At 36.2% G+C, this 21,424-nt stretch overlaps 1 pseudogene; it reads right to left on the reverse strand.

Moving 5' to 3' along the window:
- LOC136033097 (polyubiquitin-C-like) overlaps positions 1-21,424 on the reverse strand; it is a 63,439-nt pseudogene that overhangs the window by 10,623 nt on the left and 31,392 nt on the right.

Raw genomic sequence — 21,424 nt, forward strand, 5'->3', positions numbered from 1 at the left:
TCATTTATATTCCCTATGTGCCGGTGTCCCGGTCGTCATTTGTGTCCCGATGTCCCGGTCTGTAATTTTGTCAGTCGAAAACATGACATCAGTCGACACACAAACATGACGTCACTCGACAGACACACACACACACACACAGACAACTTATTTATATCTATCTATATATATAAAAATAAGTTGTCTGTGTGTGGATCTGTGGATCTGTGGATCAGGTGACGTCACCTGAAAAAACTGGATCAGGTGACGTCAAAACTGAAAAAACTAAAAAAAGGCAAAAACTACAAAAAAAACTAAAAACTAATAAAAAAAATAAAAAAGCTAAAAAACTAAAAAAACTAAAAAAAGGCAAAAACTACAAAAAAAACTAAAAACTAATAAAAAAGCTAAAAAACTAAAAAAACTAAAAAAAGGCAAAAACTACAAAAAAAACTAAAAACTAATAAAAAAAATAAAAAAGCTAAAAAACTAAAAAACTAAAAAAACTAAAAAAAGGTAAAAAACTAAAAAAACTAAAAACTAAAAAAAACTAAAAAAAAGGAAAAAAACTGAAAAATAAGCTAAAATAAAGGTAAAAACCAATAAAAAACTAAAAAAAAACTGAAAAAACTAAAAAAAGGCAGAAACTACAAAAAACTAAAAACTAATAAAAAAGTAAAAAAGCTAAAAAACTAAAAAAAAATAAAAAAACTAAAAAAAGGTAAAAAACTAAAAAAAAATACAAAATAAAAAAAAAATAAAAAAAAGGAAAAAATTGAAAAATAAGCTAAAATAAAGGTAAAAACCAACAAAAAACTAAAAAGAAAAAAAGGAAAAAACTAAAAAAAATTTTCATCTAAAAAACTAAAAAAAAACTAAAAAAGGTAAAAACTAAAAGAACTAAAAAAGAAAAAAATAAATGACGAGACAAAAGGAATGTTCGATTAGCAATCAACAAAGCACCGGGACACAGGGAGTATAAATGACGACCAGGACATAAGTAAAAAAAAAACTAACAAAACTAAAAAGAAGGTAAAAACTACAAAAAAACTAAAAAGAAAAAAAAACTAAAAACTAATAAAAAAACTAAAAAATCTAAAAATCTAAATAAACTAAAAAAGAAAAAAAAAGGAAAAAAATAAAGGAGAAAAACAAAACTAAAAAACGAATGTATATACAGACCGGGACACCGGGATACAAATGACGACCGGGACACAGGGAATATAAATGACGACCGGGACACAGGGACACAACTACAACGGGGACACCGGGGGAAACAGGGGGATATAAATGACGACCGGGACACCGGGACAGGGAATGGTCGATTAGCAATCACCATCAACAAAGCTCAAGGGCAATCATTAGAATCATGAGGTATAGATCTGAATACAGATTGTTTTCCCATGGACCATTATATGTTGCATGTTCAAGAGTCGGTAAACCTGACAATCTATTTATATGCAAAGACAATGGGACAGCAAAGAATGTTGTATATTCGCAAGTTTTACATAGTTAAAACCATATATATATATATATATATATATATATATATATATATATATATATATATATATATATATATATATATATATATATATATATATATATATATATATATATATATATATATATATATATATATATATATATATATATATATATATATATATATATCTATATTCACAGGTGGGACATAGGGACACAACTACAATGGCGCGTAACTATTATGGCGCGTAACGACTCACGCGCGCGGGGGGGCTTGGGGGGGGGGCGCGAAGCGCCCCCACCAACTAGGTGTTGGGGTGGCGCGAAGCGCCACCCCAACAGCTAGTATATATATATATACAGCTAGTATATATATATATATATATATATATACTAGCTGTTGGGGTGGCGCTTCGCGCCACCCCAACACCTAGTTGGTATACAGCTAGTATATATATATATATATATATATATATATACTAGCTGTTGGGGTGGCGCTTCGCGCCACCCCAACACCTAGTTGGTGGGGGCGCTTCGCGCCCCCCAAGCCCCCCCCCGCGCGCGTAAGTCGTTACGCGCCATATTAGTTACGCGCCATTGTAGTTGTGTCCCTATGTCCCACCTGTGAATATAGATATATATATATATATATATATATATATATATATATATATATATATATATATATATATATATATATATATATATATATATATATATATATATATATATATATATATATATATATATATATATATATATATATATATATATATATATATATATATATATATATATATATATGTTTTTAACTACGTAAAACTTTCGAATATACAACATTCTTTGCTGTCCCATCGTCTGTGCATATAAATAGATTGTCAGGTTTACCGACTCTTGAACATGCAACGCATAATGGTCCATGGGAAAACAATCCGTATTCAGATCTATACCTCATGATTCTATTGATTGCCCTTGAGCTTTGTTGATGGTGATTGCTAATCGACCATTTCCTTTGTTGCCGTCGTCATTTATATATCCCCCTGTGCCCCCCGGCGTCCCCGTTGTAGTTGTGTCCCTGTGTCCGGGTCGTCATTTATATTCCCTGTGTCCCCGTCGTCATTTGTGTCCCGGTGTCCCAGTCTGTGATTTCTATTTGAGTGTCCCGGGCGTCATTTATATTCGTCAGGATATTGTAGGGCATCGTAGCATCGATGAGTTTAAGCAATTCTTGTCAACTGATTGTTTCGCCTATAAAGAATATTATCTCGAGGTAAGAACTGATCACCGACCACAACGATTGCCACTTTGTTGATAGTTGCGTATTAGGAGGCATCAATTCGATTGCTGTTGATGATTTTCTTTTTAGTATTTTTTAGTTTTTTACATTTTTTCTTTTTTCAGTTTTCTTTTTCTTCTTTATTTTTCAGCTTCACTATGAAATACATATCGCCGAACCTTTGTTTTTTTAACTAAAATCTGGTAGGCATTGATGACCTTATCCAAGTCAAGATCCCAAACCCAATCATCATCGCTATCATTTTCAGTTTTGATATGTTTTGACTCTCGGTGTCCAGGTGGATCTTCATCTAACTGCGCGGTTTTGCGTTCTTTAGCCTCAAGCCTGTTTCCTTGCTGTTCTTTTGATTCCTCGGCACGCTTTCTTTTCTGACTTTCTCTATCAGCAGCAAGTTTTTTGGCATAGACTCTTTGAGCATCTTCATCGGCTTTTGCCATTGTAAGTTCATCAGTCATTTTAAACTTAAACATTAATAGATTTCTACGTGAACATATATGTCTTAAATATCTTTAATGACGTCACCGTCATAGCAAAAATGACGACAACTAACTTCATGACGCCAGTCGACACAGAAACATGACGTCACCTGATCCACAGACAGACAACTTATTTTTATATATATAGATAGATATAATTCTAAAATTGTCAGGTAATTTTCTATTTTGAAATAAAAACTAAAAATTATTGCTCAGACAACATAAATATTTTTGATATTTACATAATAGCTTTAGTGGTTCTGGACTGAAAACTAAATATGCTGATCAAATTGGGAATTGCAATCTTTTAGGTTGAAAAGGCAGATCCATTGGAATCATGAGAATGCGTGGAATAAGAAAAGCCTCACCCTCAAAAGGCCCTGTCAAGATTGTTGCCTCTATTACGTTATAACAGACATAACACGTCATTTGTGTCCCGGTCTGTAGTTTCGTTAGTCGACAAACATGACGTCAGACGACAAACAACTTCATGACGACATACAGCTCAATCCTTATAATGACGTCAGTCGACAAACATGACGTCAGTCGACACACAAACATGACGTCAGTCGACAGACAGACAAACAACTTATTTTTATATATAAATATTTTTGATATTTACATAATAGCTTTAGTGGTTCTGGACTGAAAACTAAATATGCTAATCAAATTGGGAATTGCAATCTTTTAGGTTGAAAAGGCAGATCCATTGGAATCATGAGAATGCGTGGAATAAGAAAAGCCTCACCCTCAAAAGGCCCTGTCAAGATTGTTGCCTCTATTACGTTATAACAGACATAACACGTCATTTGTGTCCCGGTCTGTAGTTTCGTTAGTCGACAAACATGACGTCAGACGACAAACAACTTCATGACGACATACAGCTCAATCCTTATAATGACGTCAGTCGACAAACATGACGTCAGTCGACACACAAACATGACGTCAGTCGACAGACAGACAAACAACTTATTTATATATATATATATATATATATATATATATATATATATATATATATATATATATATATATATATATATAGATAAATGGCTAAGTGAAAGAGCGATTCTTGCACCCAAAAATATAGACGTCCGCGAAATCAACAATATTGTTTTGACCAGGATTCGAGACCAGGCAGTCCTTTACAAGTCAGTCGACACAGTTTTGGAACCAAATGAGGCGGTTAATTATCCATCTGAATTTTTAAATTTCGTGGATCTTTCAGGGTTTCCAACACACGTGCTACAACTAAAAATAGGCGCACCAATAATACTGTTAAGAAATATCAACCCACCAAAGCTTTGCAATGGCACGCAACTTGCCGTAAAAAAATAATGGAAAACGTAATAGAGGCCACAATCTTGACAGGGCCTTTTGAGGGCGAGGCTGTTCTTATTCCTCGCATTCCCATGATTCCAACAGATCTGCCTTTTCAATTTAAAAGACTGCAATTCCCAATTCGATTGGCATTTGCAATCACCATCAACAAAGCTCAAGGTCAATCATTAGAAAAATGTGGTATAGATCTTAATACTGATTGTTTTTCCCATGGATAATTGTACGTTGCATGTTCGAGGGTCGGTAAACCTGACAATCTATTTATATGCAGTGACAATTGGACAGCGAAGAATGTTGTATATTCGCAAGTTTTACGCAGTTAATTTGTATTGTATCTATCTATCTATCTATCTATATAAGAACGAGTTGTGTGTATGCATGTTTGTTTGTTTGTAAAAAGAGCGTTTGCATATGACGTCATTATAAGTACATAATGCTTTGTATATGCACAGACAATGGGAAAGCCAAGAATGTTGTATATTCGCATGTTTTACGTAGTTCAAAACACATATATAAATCTATCTATATTCATAGGTGGTACACAGGGACACAACTACAATGGCGCGTAACGACTTACGCGCGCGGGGGTGGCTTGAGGGGCGCAAAGCGCCACCCCAACAGCTAGTAATAATAATAATTTATTCCAGAAGAAAACCATGGGCCATATTAATTTAGATAACAAACAACAAATTAATACTATTTAAAGAAAAGGCTCCCGATGTGCCGCTGCAATCCTTACAAATCTTGCTATCCTTTTAATACTCAGGAAATTTGTCTCTTTCATTCTATCTACCATCCATATCTCATTCAATTTTTCTTTACCATACATCTCTCGCCTCCATTCATTCAATTCGACACATTCAAACAAAAAATGAATCAAACTTTCATCCTGAGATCCACACATAGGACAAGCAATAGATTCTACTTCCTCCCCTTTTCTCCTTTGATACTTTCCTTTCTCACCAATCAAAAATCCATTTTCCCTCCAATCTAAATATGCCTTCAAATCCTCTCTACTTAACCCAACCTTCCAAAATACCTCCTCTCCCCAACTACCCTATATCTGTCTATGAAATTTTAACGACCCTGAACGATCCAGGTCCTCTATAACCATAACGCCCTTTCCTGAATTAACGACGCTTCTTGACTCTGATATTATAATCAGAAAGAGTAAAGCCATCTTCAAGCTGCTTGCCAGCGAAAATTAGACGCTGGTGATCAGGAGAAATTCCTTCTTTATTTTGAATCTTTGCTTTGACATTTTCAATAGTATCTGAAGGCTCAACTTCGAGAGTTATCGTCTTTCCAGTTAGGGTTTTGACAAAAAATTTACATCCCGCCTCTCAATCGAAGGACGAGGTGGAGTGTCGACTCTTTTTGAATATTGTAATCGGACAGGGTACGGCCATCTTCAAGCTGCTTGCCAGCAAAGATCAGACGCTGCTGATCAGGAGGAATGCCGTCTTTATCTTGAATCTTTGCTTTGACGTTTTCAATAGTGTCTGAAGGCTCAACTTCGAGAGTTATGGTCTTTCCAGTTAGGGTTTTGACAAAAATTTGCATCCCACCTCTCAATCGAAGGACAAGGTGGAGTGTCGACTCCTTTTGGATATTATAATCGGACAGAGTACGGCCATCTTCAAGCTGCTTGCCAGCGAAAATCAGACGCTGCTGATCAGGAGGAATGCCTTCTTTATCTTGAATCTTTGCTTTGACGTTTTCAATGGTATCTGAAGGCTCAACTTCGAGAGTTATGGTCTTTCCCGTTAGGGTTTTGACAAAAATTTGCATCCCGCCTCTCAATCGAAGGACGAGGTGGAGTGTCGACTCCTTTTGGATATTATAATCAGACAGAGTACGGCCATCTTCAAGCTGCTTGCCAGCAAAAATCAGACGCTGCTGGTCAGGAGGAATGCCTTCTTTATCTTTAATCTTTGCTTTGACGTTTTCAATAGTATTTGAAGGCTCAACTTCGAGAGTTATGGTCTTTCCAGTTAGGGTTTTGACAAAAATTTGCATCCCACCTCTCAATCGAAGGACGAGGTGGAGTGTCGACTCCTTTTGGATATTATAATCAGACACAGTATGGCCATCTTCAAGCTGCTTGCCAGCGAAAATCAGACGCTGTTGATCAGGAGGAATGCCTTCTTTATCTTGAATCTTTGCTTTGACGTTTTCAATAGTATCTGAAGACTCAACTTCGAGAGTTATGGTCTTTCCAGTTAGGGTTTTGACAAAAATTTGCATCCCGCCTCTCAATCGAAGGACAAGGTGGAGTGTCGACTCCTTTTGGATATTATAGTCGGACAGAGTCCGGCCATCTTCAAGCTGCTTGCCAGCGAAAATCAGACGCTGCTGATCAGGAGGAATGCCTTCTTTATCTTGAATCTTTGCTTTGACGTTTTCAATAGTATTTGAAGGCTCAACTTCGAGAGTTATTGTTTTTCCAGTTAGGGTTTTGACAAAAATTTGCATCCCACCTCTCAATCGAAGGACAAGGTGGAGTGTCGACTCTTTTTGGATATTATAATGAGAGAGAGTACGGCCATCTTCAAGCTGTTTGCCAGTGAAAATCAGACGCTGCTGATCAGGAGGAATGCCTTCTTTATCTTTAATCTTTGCTTTGACGTTTTCAATAGTATCTGAAGGCTCAACTTCGAGAGTTATTGTCTTTCCAGTTAGGGTTTTGACAAATATTTGCATCCCACCTCTCAATCGAAGGACAATGTGGAGTGTCGACTCTTTTTGAATATTATAATCGGACAGAGTACGGTCATCTTCAAGCTGCTTGCCAGCGAAAATCAGACGCTGCTGATCAGCAGGAATGCCTTCTTTGTCTTGAATCTTTGCTCTGATATTCTCAATAGTATCAGATGACCCTACATCAAGAGTAGTAGTCTTTCCAGTCAAGGTTTTAACAAAAATCTCCATTGTATAATTCTAAGTGAACAGAAGAACATATAATACTGAATTGAAAAATATATATACCTCTATTTCGGCAAAGAAAACTTTATTGTACAACAGAATTTTCTTATAAAAACATAATATTTTCAAAATAAACCAGAAGGGAATATTTATGCAATTATCTTTTCTTCAAAAATATTCTAAATACATAGATTTTCTTACGCAATTCCATTTCGCAGGCAAAATACCGGTTTTTTCATGACGTTGCATTCCAAATTTAGATTGGCTTTGATTTTTTATTTCAATTGTACACAAACTATGTCTTCATGTATCAGGCGATATGACTCAAGCATTTTATGAAAAGTTGCTTCTCTGGCTTATGATGTCATACTTTAGCAACTTCGTTGTTCCTACATTAGATACAATTTGCATAAAAGATACAATTTTTGTCAAAGTGTACAGCCATCACTGACAAATTGGCAAGTGAAACTACTCCTTTGGTCGAATTCCTCGTTCAGAAAAATCACTTCTTTGCCCCTACACATAAACTGTCGTATTTCATTTCTAGTCTAAATAACTTAGTTGTCTTAAAATTAATTTCTAAACTCTTCTTGTCCACAAACAGAACGGACTATCAATAATAAAAGGCCATAAGGCTTCAAGGTATTATTTATTATAGTTTTCCCAAGAGTCATTTCTTATGGAAGGTGTCGTCATAAAGTTAATTCAAGTTCAAGTTCCATTTATTTCCATGAAGTAACAATAATAAAAACAACGTCCCAAAGGGTTCAATGGCCCATTATTTGGGAAAAGGCATAGAATAAATAAAGGATCAAAAAACGTAGCATAAACATACTAAAAAAACATCTAGATATAAATCTATAAGGAAGAGAAATCAACTCACCGGCAGTCCCCACAAAACGGTGACCCTCGCATCACCTGACAATAAAATACCTTTTAAAATTCTCTGTGTCATCGAGGATCCAACGCCAACAAAACAACAACCCAAAAAAAAATTAAACCATAAGAAACATTTAATAAGAAACCTTCAATAAGAAACTTTTCATCTGTCTCTTAAAGGAGCCAAGTGTTCGTGACTGCCATTTTCAATCTTAGTTTTTAAACATGCCACTTAAACGATAAATTGTCATCCAAAAGAACCCCCAGGAATCGCAAGTGTCGATCCAGGGGGCGACTTATGGAGCCGAACACTGACAAAAGAGAGATCGCCCTGTAGTTCCCAGGATCCTCACGGTTACTCCTTTAAAGAGAGCTATCACACGCGCCAATTTAAGACGTTGGGGAAATAATCCTAGTTGAAATGACTTACCAATAAAATGTCAAATTGGGATGATAATCGATGGGAGGATATGTTTAATTACTCTGGCAGAAATTTGGTGCCGAAGAATACTTTAAAGACAAAACAGTACTTCTAATTTCCTGCACCGTAACCTCCCCAAGAACCATTGATTTCAAGCACGAGGGACCTAAGAACTGCTCCCAAGACAGTGACACAGAGAAATAAGAAAGGCTATTAGCGGTTTTTTCCCTATCTCCGCAAAGAATTTGTTCATATGATGTTGTATTTGGCCTTTTTCTGTGACAAGTTGGTCGTCTACAATGAGAGACTTAGGGAGGCCTTCTGGTTTCATGGATGGCCGACTAACTTCTTTAATCGCGTCCCACGTCTATTTTATTTTTTTACCACAATCAACAAATCTCTTTGTAAAATATACTGTTTTAGCTCTGCTCATAATTGATTTCAGCATATTGCGGTATTACTTAATTGCTTCTGACTTAGCATTATTCGGTCTTTTTTTTAACTCTTTCCAAAGGTTCTGCTTCCTTTTTGTTGACTTTAGGACTCCAAATGTTAACTAGTGAGCTACTTGTGTTAATTCAATTCGACTGGAAATTGAATGTTTTAGTGTCTTTTTTTTTAATCAAAAGTGATCGGAGGGTAATCAGCCCTCTCCCAGGCCTTTCTGCTGCCCATGTTCAAAACATCCGATTAGAATTTTAAGATAGCTATCGTCTTCTGCATACTCTAACTAAATAAATATAAACATTATAAAATTGAAGCAGACCCAAGACCTATCAGGAATATAACCAAATAGTCTTCTAATTATTTTAGTTAGTATAGATATGATGCTTACATATGGAATTGCAAACTTTTGTAGGGTTATGCTTCTTTAATATTTAGTGAGCTTTTCTTCTCTTTTATATCAATTCTGCAAGTTGCATAAAGGCAAAATAAATTCTTTTCATTGCATAGAAAGGTGGTCATATTAACTTAAGGTCGTAAAACCTTATATACCTCCAGGCTATAACTAATACCCAAACTCTAAGGGCTGTGGGATGGTTGTCATCCTCTAAGACATCGTTTCTTGACCCTTTGACTATGTAGAACAAACTTGAAACGAATATCGAAATTATGATTGGATCTCTTTGGAAATTATGGGCGAGAGGGAAAGGGGCCCCATTTGAAGTTTATACGACCAGCCATTCCATAAAAACCTTACATGCCTCCAGGGCACAACTTACGACCCTTGCCCAGTACTCTACGGGGATGTCACAACCCCAAAAACAATGTTTTACTTCCTTTGGAATATTTTGAAAAAAATGGCTTTCTCAAAATTTCAATCAGAACCGTTTGGAAATAAGAGATCCCCCCCCCATCTCCTTCACTGCTAGTTGCCCTCCATCATTCATAACTCTTAAAATGGAACTAGAACTTCTAATTTTCAACCAAATGAGACAACTCTAAAGTTTATACAACCATCCCTGTCATAAAAACCTTAAGTTCCTCCAGGGCAGAACTTAGAACCCTTACCCCTAGGCTCTGGGGTCTTTTTGAACCTCAATAGACTTGTTATATGATCCTTTGACAATTTTTAATAAAATGGATACCTAAAAAGTTCAATTGGATGACATTGGGGAAAATACATTTTTTGGGGGGAAGGGGGGGGGTACCTTCCCTTCAACCAATTTGACTAAAAAAAAGTGCACTAGAACTTCTGGTTACCAATCCAAGGAGCCCCTTCCAAAGTTGATGCGACCACCCTTTCTATAAGAGCATTGTATGCCCTTTCGATCTAAAGACAAAAGGTATAAAATGTATATGTCCAACTGAGCAATTTTTTGGCAATCGACAAATTTTGGCCTCCCTTTCTATCAGAACCTTGTATTCCCCCAGTGTACAATTTAAACCCATTCCTTGAAGGCTGTGGGGTGGCTGTCATCCTCAAAGACATAATTTCCGGACCTTTCAACTACGTGGAACAAAATGGCTATTTCAAAATTTTGATTGGATGTGTTGCTTGGGGAATTAATTAGCTTGGGGAAAGGGCTATTCGCCCTCTAGTCACTTTTGACTATTAAAAACGGCCTTGTGCTCTTCAGTTTTTAATCGAATGAGGCATTTTTGAAGTTTCTAAGACAACTCCTTCTATACGAAGTACCAAGGTCTAAAACAAACACAATAAAGTGATAATAATAATAATTTAATTTCTTCAACATCGTTCAACATCTATTGTGCTACCTATGATTTACGGTCCTTGAAAACTTCTATAGAATGTAAAACAAATTCCTTAGTTTAGTTTTTTACCGATTGGATCTAAATTTCACGGATATGTAATCATTTCTTGCTTATTTTTGATTGTCACTTTTCATTAGTATATGTCGAAATATAATCTAGGGTTTTCATGGCCATTTAATATCATAGAGACAGAACAGCATTAGAGGAGAGTGGGGTTGGTTCGGACGTGAGGTGAATCTGGACAAGCGCTTCTCTTCATACAGCACCGTGTAGACCTGCCATCTAGCATTCTACTTGCGTATGTAGTTTTGTTACCCCACATGCAGTCATCTTGGAAATATTTGAAAAAAACAACTGAAAAACCAAGGTAAGGCGTCCTGCGTCTTCTTTACCTTGAGACTTAATTCAGCCTATATTAAATAACATTTATATTTCTTAATGCATGACACGTTTAACCTGGACTTTGTTAAGTTGTTTCGATTTTGGTTTTTGGTGAAGTTTTCGACTGGGCTTCTCTGAGCTTTATTCTCTTTTATTGGAGAATTTTTATTTTGTTTTTAAATTTCGAAGAAATCGTGTTAAACTTGTTTCAGTAAAGATAATGAGACTCTGCATAAATACTTAAGAAAATTATGGAAAGAAGTGAAGAATTGTGTTGTGAATAAAAAAAATTTAGAGATAGACCATGTGAACCATGTCTCAATCCTGAATAACCAACTAACCATGTATGATAAGCAGAATGACAAAAACAAAGCCAGAGTAGAAAGCCTGTCAGCAGAAATTGACTAATTAAAAGTGAAAATTGTACAGCAGAGTGAAGAAATCCAATCCAAGGAATAGAAAGTAATAGAATAAATGCATCAAAAAATCCAAGGAATAGAAGGTGATAGAATGCATGCAGCAAAATGAGGAATTTTCTTTAAAATAAGGTCAGTAGGCACAAACCAATTCAAATATGGAAAAATACGTAAAAAATATGTATTTTGTATACATACTATTTATATTTTTTAACATATTATATGATCGGTCATTTGAAGACATTCCACAAATCAGAACCAAGTTTACATTCTTATTGAACCTAAGTAAATCCCTACGATAGCCTCACATAACGGACGTAAAAAACTCTAATTTGGGATCTTTTTACAGTTGGATTATTTATTGGGTCCCCCCACCCTTCAACAAAAAGCTGAATTTCTGGACACTTCTTATTCAAATGATACAAACAATTTTTTTTTACTATTCCCTTATGTAACTTGTGCTGCTTCTCTGTTGTTGTTTTAGGATTTTAATGGCTATGACAACAAAGCACAAATAGAGTAGCGAAAAACTTGAATGTTTAAATGAACAGAATTACTTTATATACATCTCTAATTCTCGTGAAATGATGGTCAGTTCAATAAGTTAAATATTTTTAATTTCGCAAATCAAAGGACAGAGGTTCATTATTTTCAATTTTTCAGCAAAATTTTCGTAGAATTTCTCAAAGAAAAGGACATATAAATTAAGCAGGAAAAATATTTCGCAATTGTTCAGTGAAAAAGTTTGTTGCTGTCAAAAATTGTCTTTTCAGTTGCAAATACAAAGCGGACTAAGAGGAATATTGCCATTGGATTCTTGTGCTTATTCGGTCAAAGCTTGTTAAATAGATGGCAGTTAGGTATTCCTTTTTTTTAAGCTTTTCATTTTGTTTTCTTAAGAAATACCACCCTCAGCCTTCTCATAGTCCTCAGTCGAATCCTTCATTCGGCAAAGGACTGTATTATGTGTTTACATTCTAAGGATCTCCCGCTAAAATGGGGATTTTTGAGGTCTTGTGGGGGCTAACTTTCTTTTGGAGATTTTTACAAGTCTTCTGGACATTTTAAGGAACTTTTAGGTTTTCAGGACTAGAAAATCCACTTCCTTCCCAGAAGAGGAGAATAAGGCGGAAGTTCCATTCCATTTTCCAGAAGGCTGATGGTCTGGACGAGCCATAAAGGTAGCTAAGGATCTTTTACACAGTCGATTCACAAGTTCATTGTATTTGAATTCTTGCCTATGCTTGATAGAGCCTTCTAGGAGGCAACAACAACAACAATTAAATTGACCAAGAAGTCAATAGAAGAGGGTTCCAAAGTTATTTTAACAGTGCTAATCTTTTGAAGGAAACCTGGTAAAAATGCTGATTAGAGATCCATTCAGTCAAAGGTACAAAGGTACTGCACAAGTAAATCAAGACTTGCTGTAAGAAACCAATTGTTTATATCGTAATTGCACTATACAGCCCTTTGCACATTTCGAGCCCAAAAGTATCAGAAATATCTAATGATCGGATAATATCGAATAATAATATCGATTAATATCGAATAATAGTATCTAGAAAGGTAATATCGAACAATAGGATAAGAGCAATAAGAGCAATTATCATGTTATTTTCATGAAAACTTCCTTGTTTTCTCCTTTTACCAGAGCCTCCCTGCCGCTTCTTTTGATTAAATAAAAAAAAAGTTTTTTCAACTGAAAGTAAGGAGCAACATAAGAACTCAGAACGAACAGACATTATTACGTACATGAAGGGGTCGCCCCTCCCTTACACCTCGCTCTTTACGCTAAAGTTTTTAAGTACTTATAAAAAAGCGTCTTATTATTCTAATTAAACGGCCCTTGTGTTTCAGAAGTCATTCCTAAAGAATTGGGACAAAGCTCAAACTTTAGCGTAAACAGCGAGGTGTTATGGAGGGGGCAACCCCATTCATATGCGTAATAACTTCTGGTCGTTTTGAGTTTTAATGTTGCTTCTTACTTTCAGTTGAAAAAACCTTTTTTTTATTTAATTTCTTATAGTTTTTTAAATGATACCCAGAAACTTGACCCCACCTCCACTGAGAAACCCCCTCACAATAGAAATATCCTCTAGACAATTCAATCCCGTGAAAATTTATTCCGGACTATTACTCTTAACCACTCCGCGCGTAAAATTGAGACGGAAAAGAGAAAGCAAGATACATAAAAAAGATTTTTTATAAGAATTTGGGGAAATTCCCGCAGTGTATAATTTACCCTCACAAGTTCACTCCCTGGAAACTTCCCTCCCCATGAAAAATTCACCTGTGGAAAAATCCACAACAGAAAACTTGTCCTCCCCCCTACTTGAAAAGTATGCAAGCATCCCAAAAACAAACACTACGCGAAAACAATTGGCAAATTTTATAACTTAAAGACCTTTCCCCTGGTGCTGTGGGGTGAGAGGTCATGTTATACCCAAAGGCATAGTCACTGGGCCTTTCAACTAGGATGAACAAAATGGCTAACTCAAAATTGTGATGGGACAAAGTGGGAAAAGTGGAAAAAAGTGGGGGAAGGGAGGTGGCCTAGTTGCCCTACGATTTCTTTGGTCACTCAAAAAGGGCATTAGGACACTTAATATCCGTTCGAATGCTCCCTGTTCCGTTATTCTAGGACCCCTGGGTCGATGCGATCACCCCTGAGGAAAAAAAACGAACAAATTAACACACATACGTGATATTTCTTCTGGCAAAAAATACAAAATTCCACATTTTTGCAGATAGGACCTTGAAACCTATTCTGTAGTATTCTCTGTTACGCTGAATCTGATGGTGTGATTTTTGTTAAGATCACTTGGCTTTTAGGGGGTGTTTTCCCTTTTTTCTAAAATTAGGAACATTTCAGGAAAAACTTATTATTATAATTAAACGGTCCTTATGTGTCAGGACTCATTCTTAAATAATTAGATCACGAAGTCAGACATTAACGTAAAGAGTGAGGTGCGATCCCTGAGAAGGGAGGAGCCCCCCTCATATACTTAATTATTTCTGCCCGTTTTAAGTTTTAATGTTGTTCCTTACTTTCAGTTGGAAAAAACTTTTTTATTATTTAATAACAGCCACAAGCCGATGACATACAATATCTTTGGTTTATTATCACATAAAATTATATTTAAGAAGCTGTTTAAGATAACATTAAATGCTATGATTGACCGAAAAAATAACACAAACAAATTATTGTTAATATTGGCCATTATTGAATAAAATTATAACTTTAGCGTAAAGAGTGAGGTACGGACGAGGGAAAGAAACTTACTCATACACATAAAATTAGGCGGTTTGGACCCTCGTCAGTACCTCACTTGTTACGTTAAAGTTCGAATTTTGTTCCAATTCCTTAAGAATTCCCCCTAAATCCCAAAAGCCGTTTAATTAGAATAAATAGCTCTTTTGAAATTACTAAAAAATATTCTAGCGTAAAAAGCGAGGTATTGACGAAGGGGCGAACCCCCTCATATACGAAATAATTTCTGTTCGTTTTAAGTTTTAATGTTGCTCCATACTTTCAGTTGAAAATTCTTGTCTTTTTTAAAATTTAATTTCTGATTATTTTTTAAATAATGCTAGGATTTCCAGCACCCCCTTAATAGAAATACTCTTCCCCCATGAAAATTTTCTCAATGGAAAGATCCCCCACGTAAACCCCTCCAACAGAAAAAATCACCCCCGAAAATATATGTATACTTTCCAATAACCAATACTACTTGTAAACAATGGGCAAAGTTCATAACTTGCAGCCCTTCCCCCAAAGAGTTGGGACCAATCCGTCCTCGATGACATAGCTATTGGATTTTTTGATTCTGTTGAACAAAATAGCTATCTCAGAATTTTGATCCGGTGACTTTGGGGGAAAATGAGCATGGGAGAGGGCCTGGTGGCCCTCCAATTTTTTCGTCACCAATAAAAAGGAACTAGAACTTTTGTTTCTGTTTTAATGAGCTCTCTTGCGACATTCTAGGACCATTGGGTTGATGCTATTATCTCGGGAAAAAAAATTAGCACGCATCCGTGATCTTTCTTCTGGCAAAAAAACACGAAATAGCACATTTTTCCCAGATAGGAGCTTGAAACCTCTACTGTGGGGCTTTTTATTACGCTGAATCTGATGGTGTGATTTTCATTAAGATTCTATGACTTTTAGGGGGTTGTCCCCCCTTTTTTCGAAAATAAGGTGAATTTTCTTAGGCTCGTAACTTTTGATCGGTAGGACTAATGAAAATTATAGGATTGATGAAACTTATAAATCCAAAATCAGAATAAAAACTGATTGTTTTGATGTATCTATTTGCGTCAAAATTACGTGTTTAGAGTTTCTTTTGTTATCGAGCCGGGTCATTCCTTACAGTTCGTTACTACGAACTGTTTGATTCTTGATAATTGAACAAATATTTTTTTTCCATAGCATCATGATTTTCTTGTCGATAAGGAATATTTTCAAAAGGAAATGAAACAAAACAAACTTCAGAAAAGACAAAATGGAACAGCTGCTGAGTGTAAAAAGCTACCGAACATTTCAGCTTTTTTTGTTTCTTAGATGTTCTTAGTCGTAAAAAGCAACATGCTTTCCTTGAATTTCAGGAGTTCCACCAAGCTGATATGCATAACATTTTGTAGGCTGGGCAGACTCGATGGCTTTCAGTGTAAGCTGCTGTACACAGAATTTTTGGAACGATGGATACTTTTAGTACCTACTAGAGTCTTCTTACCTTAGATCTTAATTCCTCCAGAGCCATCGGTGGCACATAGGGCGTCGACAAAGCCTCCCCATTCGTCCCGCACTGAATCTGAAGTGATGACGTCTTCCCATTCAGGTAATAGTGAGGTACCAGTCGTCCTCAGATCTCGGTCATATGTTCGTCTCAATGTATATTTGGGGTGGCCTCTCTTTCTTCTACCGCCTGGCTCCCATTCATAGGTTGTTTGAGGAAGGTGGCTCTTTTCCCTACAAAAAACGTGTCCCAGGTATGTCCACCGCCTTCTTTTCAGCAGTTCAATGACAGGAGGTTGACTTTTTTTCTGTGTATTTCTGCATTTGTAATTTTTGTTGCCAGCCTGTATTCAAGATTCTTCTGAGGCTCATATTTTCAAATGCGAAGACCCTTTTTTCAAGCTGGGTGTTTATTTTCTAACATTCACTTGCGTAAAGGAGAATTAAGAGTACACTGCTGTTGAAAGTCGAAGCTTCAGTCGCATAGAATATTTTTTACTTCTCCAAATAGGCTTCAATCTATTGAAGGCACCTGTAGCTTGTCCAATTCTACGTTTAATCTCGGTCGAAATCTCTCCATCACAATCAATCCAGCTACCCAGGTACTTGAACTCCTGGACTTGCTCTAGATCTTTGTTTTTGCAATGAAGAACAAGTGGCGAGCTTATGATGGCCATGCTCTTCGACTGGTCAATGTTTATATTTAGCCCGACATTCTCTGTATTCTCGGTAATAGTGTCAAGTAGCGGCTGCAACCGTTCTTTAGATTCTTCGAGAAGGACAACGTCGCCCGCGAAGTCAAGATTGAACAGTGTCTTCTTGATCACTTTTACCCCGTAATCGATGCGAAATTCAAATAGAGAAACCTATTCGATGTGAATAGAGACTTCTACTAGTTGATAATCCAGCAAAGGTCATTGAGCTTACACACAAATCTGAACCCAGTTATGAAGTACACTTTTGAATTTTTTCGTTGCATTGTGGTTGCTTACTGAATTTAATGTAACTATTCAAGCTAAAAAGCCACTGTTTTTTCACCTGAAACTAAAGAACTGTCTTTGAACTTTACGAAGAAGGATAATATGAAGTCAACGAATGCATTATAATTTAATGTGAACGATCCAAGTGTTTACCTTCCTCTCGAAAGTGTTTATTTGGGTCCTAATGGGCATGACTATCTCTTGATACTAAATTCCAGTCGTGGTGTTCCCTATGAAGCAATTGAAAAGATTCTCAGAGCTGCAGAATCTTTTTACACAGAAGCTGTGCAGCAGACCCAATGCCAAATTTTCCTCTACCTCAATCGGACTATCTGTCCTGGCTTTTCCCACAATTAGCCTTGATGCCCACATTTATTCGACAATCGTTGAATTAAAATCAAATAGTTGTGGGCATCAAGCGATGGCTAATTGTAGAAAAAGCTAAGACAGATAGTCTTTTGAGTGAGAGGCAAATCTGGCATTAATCCCCTTATTAGGATTGCATAAAAATGATGTTAGTTCATTTGTTAATAGATAAGTCTACCTATTATCCGTCCATGCATCATTCCTAGGGCAGAAGAATTAAGATAGATAGTCATAGAACTAGATAGAGCAGCACACCTAAACTCAGATTCTGTTTCATTTACCGTTTCATTTACGACATTTACCAATATACAGAAATTGTTGACCCTGTATACGGCCTGGTTCTCTCCAACCCTTTGTTCGAAAGTAAGGGGAAGTACCATGGGATGGAAACAAAATCAAACAGGAATGGTGGAAGCAAAGCCTCATCGATGTTGAAAATGTTGAAAATATGGATTCAATTACCTACTGGTATTTGTTTTTCTGTTTTTTAGAAGAAAAAACTCTTCCGTCACCGAGTTATACGAAAATCTGAAATTTGTCGTCATATTTGACTTTCTCTTTCTTTCTCCGACGTTGACTTCGAAAGGTTTTTTAGTTCAGAAAAAATCAGTAAGATGGACAGACGGAACAAGCTTTAAAATGGAAACGTTACGGTGAATACTGAAAACAAATATAGTATGAATCAAGCCCAAGAATGTTCCCCATGCAGTCATAGATACGAACAGCTACCGCTGAACATAAAAAGAGTCAAGGCTTCAACTACAATCGGAAAAAAGGATGAAGGTGTTAGTCTGATTTTGACTTACAATATATTTCCCTTTATTTTTTTTATCATTATAACCATGTTCTGAGGTAACTAATTGTTCACATTGGTGCGATTGGCAGCGTGGTCTTATTGCCCGAATTACCAAATATGACTCTATAAAATAAATATATATATTCATTTTGACCACCGTATCCAGTGACGTACTGACACAGCCGGTTAAGCACTCTGATTGGTCAAAAGCAAGGCAAAGACTACGGTACTCTACTTTACAGTCCCTACCAGCTGTGCTGATCTCTTTTTCTTGGCCTTTCTTCCAGGAACTGCAAAGAGGGGCGGGGGCCAAACATCCTGTGCTTTTGAACACTCTTCCTATTTACCTTCCCCAGAATTCTCCAAGTACCCATTTAGAGCTTGGTCGACTCTGGCTGAGCTTATGGAGTCACGTCACGGACCCCCGTCCCAAACTAAATGGTCGGGTACACTAGGATTTGAACTCTTGCCCTCTCAGACAAGGGATTCTAAATCCAGCGCACCAATTCACCCGGCTAGGACGGTTGTTGTCTTGCTGGTCATGCATAGCAAAAAATAGAATTTAAATTATTTCTGTTACTAGTTTTCCTATATTCTGTGCGCCTTTTTGCACCTTACCACACGAATGAGAACGGTGCCTAGTTATTGTTTTATTTTTACCTTTTTGTATTGCTCAAAGTGATTTTAAGCCACTTTCTACCTTTAAATTTCATATGGTCAGTAATATTTTGACAGTTCTGTTGATAGATGACTTTTTTTCAAAATTTTTTTATCAACATTAACACAACTCAATATGAAAACAAGTCAAAACAAAAATCTTCCTTGAAAGAGCGACCGGTTGAATGTCATTCACGCCAATCCATCTTACCAATTCAAATAAAATGAGGGATGTTGCAAAAACACTAATGGAGAAGGATGCAAAAAAAATTCTTGATATTGTCCAGAATCCAAAATCTGGTACGGGAGTCTATGAAAAAAAAAAAACAAACTTAACTAGTCAACAAGTATAAAGTATTGTTTTGAAACAGTTCGTGGTAACGAACTGTAGTAAGGAGCAACCCGGCTCAATAGTACCCGAAACTCTAAAATTTGGAATTTTGATACCAATAGTTGGATCAAAAAATCGCATTTTAATGCTGATTTTAAATATATAAGTTTCATCAGGATCAGTTATACCCATCAAAAGTAACGAGCCTGAGAAAATTTGCCTCATTTTAGAAAATAGGGGGAAACACCCCCTAAAAGTAATACCATCTTAATGAAAATCACACCATCAGATTCAGCGTATCTGAGAACCTTATTGTTGAAGTTTCAAGCTCCTATCTCCTATGTTTATTTGTTTTTTTGTTTGTATTTTTTCCCCAGGGGTGATCGTATCGACTGAGTAGTCCTAGAATGTCGTGAGAGGGCTCATTCTAATGGAAATTGAAAGTTCTAGTGCCCTTTTTAAGTGACCAAAAAAATTGAAGTGCCCCTAGGCCCCCTCCCACGCTCATTTTTTCTCAAAAGTCAGCGGATCAAAATCTGAGATAGCCATTTATTCACCATAGTCGATAAAACTAATTACTATGTCTTTGGGGACGATTTACTCCCCGAAGTCCCCGTGGGAGGGGCTGCAAGTTGCAAACTTTCAACTGTGTTTACATATAGTAATGGTTACTAGGAAGTGTACAGACGTTTTCAGGGGAATTTTTTGGTTTAGGGGGGAGAGTTGAGGGGGGGGGGGGGGTTACGTGGGAAGATATTTCCATGGATAAACTTCTCATGGAAAAAGAGAATTTCAATGAAGGGGCGCAGGATGTTCTAGCATTATTTGAAAAAACAATGAAAAAATAAATATGAGAAGTTTTTTGTACTGAAAGTAAGAGCAGCATTAAAACTTAAAACGAACAAAAATTATTACGCATATGAGGGGTTTACCCCCTCGTTATACCTCACTCTTTACGCTAAAGTATTTTTAGTAATTTCAAAATTTCCTTCGTCAAAGAGTGACGAAGGTTGAACCCCCTCATATACGCAATAAAAACATACGAATATAGAAGTTCGTTACGTAAGTTAATTCGTAAGTTACGTATATTTTTTACCAATAAAAAAATAAAAGTTCTAGTGGCTTTTTTAAGTAGTCAAAAACTTGGAGGGCAACTGGACCTCCTCCCTCGCTCCTTCTTTCTTAAAATCTTCCGATTAATTGCAATTATTTAATATGCAAATTTCGTTTTAATTATTTATGTGCGGAGAGCCAAGATCAAAACATGCATTAATTCAAAAACGTCTTGAAATTAAATTAAAAAAAACATTTTTTAAATGAAAGTAAGGAGCAAGATTAAAACTTAAAACGAACAGAAATTACTCCGTATATGAAAGGGGCTTTTCCTCCATAACGCTTCGCTCTTTACGCTAAAATTTCTTACTGTTTTAAAAATAGAGTTAAGAGAAAGAGTCAAACTTTAGCGTAAAGAGCGAGGCCTTGAGGAGGAAAACCCCCTTTCATATACTGAGTAATTTCTGTTCGTTTTAAGTTTTAATGTTGCTCCTTACTTTCGTTTAAAAAAAAATTATTTTTTTATTTAATCAACGTCAAAAGAAGATATTTTGGTGTCCCCTAAAAGTAATACCATCTTAATGAAAATCACACCATCAGATTCAGCGTATCTGAGAACCTTATTGTTGAAGTTTCAAGCACCTATCTCCTATGTTAATTTGTTTTTTTGTTTGTATTTTTTCCCCAGG

The sequence above is a fragment of the Artemia franciscana genome, chromosome 11 (genome assembly GCF_032884065.1).
Source record: "Artemia franciscana chromosome 11, ASM3288406v1, whole genome shotgun sequence".
Classification (NCBI taxonomy): Eukaryota; Metazoa; Arthropoda; class Branchiopoda; order Anostraca; family Artemiidae; genus Artemia; species Artemia franciscana.